Source organism: Microtus ochrogaster, chromosome 1 (assembly GCF_000317375.1).
Source record: "Microtus ochrogaster isolate Prairie Vole_2 chromosome 1, MicOch1.0, whole genome shotgun sequence".
Classification (NCBI taxonomy): domain Eukaryota; kingdom Metazoa; phylum Chordata; class Mammalia; order Rodentia; family Cricetidae; genus Microtus; species Microtus ochrogaster.
In genome coordinates this window covers 101283901-101288984 of record NC_022009.1, presented here as the reverse complement: position 1 = coordinate 101288984, position 5084 = coordinate 101283901, and the positions used below count along the sequence as shown (strand labels likewise).

The following is a 5084-nucleotide window of genomic DNA, read 5'->3' as shown; positions in this document are numbered from 1 at the left end:
CACAAAAAGCAGGGCCTTTGAAATGGCTCTTTGGTTAAAGGAGTTTGCTGCCAAGCTGATTGAGTTCAATCCCCAGGCCACACATGGTAACCTGGAAGGAGAGAGCCGGTTCCTGAAAGTTTCCACTGACTTCCACACATACAAACAGGCACGCACACACATACATGCATACATGCACATGTACACACACACACACACAAACAGGCACGCACACAACTCACATGCAAGCACACACGTGTGACATAAATGTGACTAAAAGAAAAAAAGCTGCTGGAGGAGGCAGCAATTGACCAACTGTCTTGAGTACCTGGATTCCATGTCTGATAGTCGCAAAATAAAGAAATAAACCAACAACCAAAGAGCTTTCCCCAGCACGTTTTCTCCACTATGACCAAACCTAAATAAAGTCTCCTGTAGGGGTGGAGCCCTAGACTCCGGTGCTCTAACATGCCACTCTTCTCCTCAGGCTCCAGGCTCATCGACTCTGCCCCCCTGGGAAGACCACCGGAGTTCCATCCCCAACGACTCACATGGTGGAAACAGAAAACTGACTTCCTTGAGCTGTTCTTTGACCTCCCCCCAGTGGGGTCACCCCCTCACCCTAATAAATAGTAAGACAAAACATAATTTTTAAAAAATGTTAAGTCGGGCGGTGGTGGCACACACCTTCAATCCTAGCACTCCAGAGGCAGAGGCAGGTGCATCTCTCTGAGTTCGAGGCCCGACTAGTCTAAAATGGAGTTCTAGGGTAGCCAGAATTGTTATACCGAGAAACCCTAACCAACCGAACCAAGGAAATGTTAGATATTTGGCTTCTGATAAAGTGTTTTTCCCCACTGTCCTTGAACACTTGTAGACCAGGTTAGCCTCAAACTTTTAGGAAATCAGCCTGCCTTTACCTAGTGTGGGCATTAAAGGAGGACACCACACCACCATCACCGGGTAAGACTTTGCTCTTTTCTAACAAGCAGAATTTTAGGTCTTCCTAAAGATCCGGAGATTGTAACAGCAAACTGTATCCTGGTACAAGTTTTTCAGTTGTGTGAAATATAAATATGGGCTCGTCCGGGATTTGAACCCGGGACCTCTCGCACCCTAAGCGAGAATCATACCCCTAGACCAACGAGCCACGTAGGCTAGTGTCCTTGATCCACTTTATGACCATTCAGGCGTCTTAGGGCGGGACTGAGTTGGAAGGAGAATCGGATTTCAGACCCGCCCTGAAAGGGTGAATTCAGACCGTGGTTGCCGAAGAACTCCATCATTCTGGTCCCTCTCCATCACAGACAAAGTTAGGAGCCCTAGCCTGCGAGTGCGACCTTGGTCTTGGCAGGCGGGTGCTACTCGGCGCTTGGCGGGCAAGTTCACGCTGCCCACGTATAAGCCCGCGCTCTGGAGGTCACAGTCACTGAGCCGGACAGACGGCTGCTGGAGCCTCCTTGGGCCGCCCCTCCTAGAACACCAGATCGCGCCCTGCAGCCCGCGGCGACGCACCCTGGGGTAGAGCGAGCCGGCTGTAGCATTTCCCGCTTGTGTGTTGTGTCTCGCCCACCAGCGAGACCAAAACCTAGATGAGAGCAGGCGACAGCCTGTGTGGACTAGAGGCAGATGCTAAGAGCCGCGACCCTTTGGGCTAGACAAGTCGCTCGTCGCAGCGTGGCCTCAGACCCGAAGAAAGGGTGCGCACACGGGGGATGCAGGTGGACCACTTAGCAGAGCACAACTCAGTCTGGGATGCTCCTCCGTCCCCGGGAACAGTCGCTGGGTCCTAGCCGCCTATGGGGCACCATGGACTCTGTCCAGAGTTGGAAATCCCTCTCCGAAGCAGGTTTCGTTGTCTTCGAAACATCCAGCAGATCTGGGACGACCGGTCTTTGGATTCTGGAGATCAAAACTACCAGTTCCCTCCTTCTGTGGAGTTCCTAGGGCTTGGGTAGCGAGGAACCGAGACCTTCACCCAGCCAACCCCATGGAAGGGCTATCCGCTCTTCTACTTGTCTCGCTGTTTGCCGGGGCTTCAACAGGAGGAACTTCACAACTACTTTCAAGAAGTTGGAGAGTAAAAAAATAAATAAACGAATAAAAGCACCGGGCTCGTCCGGGATTTGAACCCGGGACCTCTCGCACCCAAAGCGAGAATCATACCCCTAGACCAACGAGCCACCAGGGTAGAATGTACCTTTCCCCTCCTCACAGTAGTGAGATGAAAGGACTGTCATCCCAATCATTCTGTTAGCTCAGTAATTACTAGGGATTCCACAATTCACCTCGAATTTCCAGGGTGTGTTAATTTGGAACACACACGAATGAGCTGCTGAGCCCACAAATTTTCCATTCTCTAATGGCCTGTCTAATGTATAGCACAGGTATTCGGACCTGTCGGTGAAGTGGCTGGTTTACAGGCAGATTGTGTTAGGAAGCACAAAGGGAAGCGCCGAATTTACATTTTCTCTCCCTCCCTCCCTCCCTCCCTCTTCTTTTTTCTTCTTTCTTTTTGTTTTTCGAGACAGGGTTTCTCTGTGTAGTCACTGCTCACCTGATCCGGGAAGTCAAGAGCAGAATCCAGCTCCCCGTGGTTGTGGTTGCCCTTTGCTGAATATGGGCTGCGATCTTCAGGCTTCCCTGAACTAACAGCATTCTCACCCACGACGTGAGACGGCTCAGTGGGGAAACAGCACTTGCAGCCAAGCAGGAGTTAGACCCCAGGACTCCCATTGAGAAAGGAGAGAACTGACGCCCACAAGCTGTTCTCTGACCTCCACACACAAGCTGTGGCTCACAGTCCCACCCCACCATCAAATAAACAAATAAACAATAAATGTAAAAGACGCCAGCAATTATATAACAAAACAAGTTATATGCGCCAATTAGAAAGCAAGCAACCCTGTTTTTTGTTTGTTTGTTTGTTTTTGTTTCTGACCTACAAAAGGGTACTGAGGGCTAGGGAGAGGGCTCCACGGGTAAAGTGCTAGCTGCACAAACAGTCGCTAGCATCTGCATCTGCATAAAAGCCATGAACAGCAGAACACACCTGCAGCCCAGTGCTGGCAGTGGGAGGTGGAGACAGCAGACAATCCTCCTGGCTGCGGCTGTGGGGCCAGCCGACCTAGCCAAATCAGCACGTTTCGGGGTCAGTGGCAGATCACGTCTCAGAAAATAAGCTACAGCAATCTAATTGTGGAAGACACTTGATGCCAGCCTCTGGCCCTCCTCGTGCCCTGCATGGAGAGGGCACCCGTGCATACCTCTCTGTCTCTCTTTACGTGTCTCTCTGTGTCCCATTTCTGTCTCTGCCATCTCTCTCTCACACATGCCACACAAAGACATTCCCTAAATCAGGTATTAGAAAGGTGCTAAGACAATCCTAGCATTTGGGAGGCTGAGATAGAAGGCCTATTGTGTGTTTGAAGCCAGCCCGAGCTATGTAATGCCTTTTTTTAATTATTTATTTATTATGTATACAATGTTCTGTCTGTGTGTATGTCTACAGGCCAGAAGAGGGCACCAGATCCCATTACAGATGGTTGCTCGGAGTTGAACTCAGGACCTTTGGAAGAGCAGGCAATGCTCTTGACTGCTGAGCCTATGTAATGCTTCTTATGCAGTCCTTTTTTTTTTTTTTTGGTTTTTCGAGACAGGGTTTCTCTGTGGTTTTGGAGCCTGTCCTGGAACTAGCTCTTGTAGACCAGGCTGGTCTCGAACTCACAGAGATCCGCCTGCCTCTACCTCCCGAGTGCTGAGATTAAAGGCGTGCGCCACCACCACCCGGCTTATTATGCAGTCCTTTTTAAGTAGATGAGAAAGGTCCCATTGCTCTCCCAGCTTATTATGCAGTCCTTTTTAAGTAGATGAGAAAGGTCCCATTGCTCTCCACCGGGAGCTGAATGTGAGAACACAGGCAGGACAAGAAATACTAGCTCGCATCTACCGAGCATCAACTCCTGTGTGAAGTGTGTAATATATGTATATATTAACTCCTTTAACTTTTATTCAAAATATAAAGGGTGTGGCAAGGCATGGTGTAGGCCTATGAATCTCAGCACCCAGGAGACTTACTGTCAATTTGAGTCAACCTGAGTGGGCTACAGCCAGAGCCACAGAGCAACAGAAGACAACAGCCACAGAGCAGGCTTTGAGGGTACTAACTTTCCCGGACTGGCTAACTTTATCCTTCAAACAAACTTACTAACTTGGCCTTATTATTATTCCCTTTTCGCAGACGTCTGTGGAGATGGAACGAGACGCGTGCCTCCGCAAGGTTACGTACGTCTCAGTAAGTGGTGGAGCCAGGAATCAAACAACCAGTTTATTGTCAGAGTCTGGATCTTAATCACTCTTAAATCTACTTTAGGTACTGTAAAGTCCCACTGTAAGTGCTTCTGGAATACACGGGGTCAACTGCGAGCTCTCAGAGAAGGAGGGAAGAATTTAAATGAGTCAGGCATCTTATCACATGTCTGGGATTAAGGTGTTTTGGGTCCTGTGACTCTGCCTTGAAGATTTTGCAGTTAATATGTGAGTGTCCCTCCATGAAGTCAGATCTTATGTAATTAATATATATGATTTATTTATATGAGTTTTGTCTGGGCACCATGTATGTGCCTGATGCCTCAGGAGATTAGAAGAGCATGTTAAGTCCTCTGGAACTGGAGTTATAGGCAGTTGGGAGCCACCATATGAGTGTTGGGGACCAACCCAAACCCTCTGCAAGAGCCGTGGGTTCTCTGAAATGCTAAACCATCTCTCCAGCCTGCTGGAGTCTGATCTTTCTATTGTGCCTTCAATCCTGCAGGAGAGTGTAGGCCAGTAAATTGCTCTTTAAATTAGTACCTTCTTAAGAAATTTCCAGTAGCCGTTCTGAACACACGCCATCCACCCACCCCTTTGGTGCTGACTTTGGAGTCTGAGATTTAAGGCTGCTGATTATAACAATTATAAACTAAGGTGAAGCCGGGCGATGGTGGCGCATGCCTTTAATCCCAGCACTCGGGAGGCAGAGACAGGCGGATCTTTGTGAGTTCGAGACCAGCCTGGTCTAAAGAGCTAGTTCCAGGACAGGCTCCAAAGCCACAGAGAAACCCTGT

At 49.1% G+C, this 5084-nt stretch overlaps 2 non-coding genes across 2 annotated transcripts; both read right to left on the bottom strand.

The window, feature by feature from the left end:
* Positions 1-1057: 1057 nt before the first annotated feature.
* Trnap-agg lies at positions 1058-1129 on the bottom strand. Its single transcript has one exon. It is a non-coding gene; the product is annotated as a tRNA-Pro (tRNA).
* A 961-nt stretch (positions 1130-2090) lies between these two features.
* Trnap-ugg lies at positions 2091-2162 on the bottom strand. The gene has a single exon. It is a non-coding gene; the product is annotated as a tRNA-Pro (tRNA).
* Positions 2163-5084: the final 2922 nt, after the last annotated feature.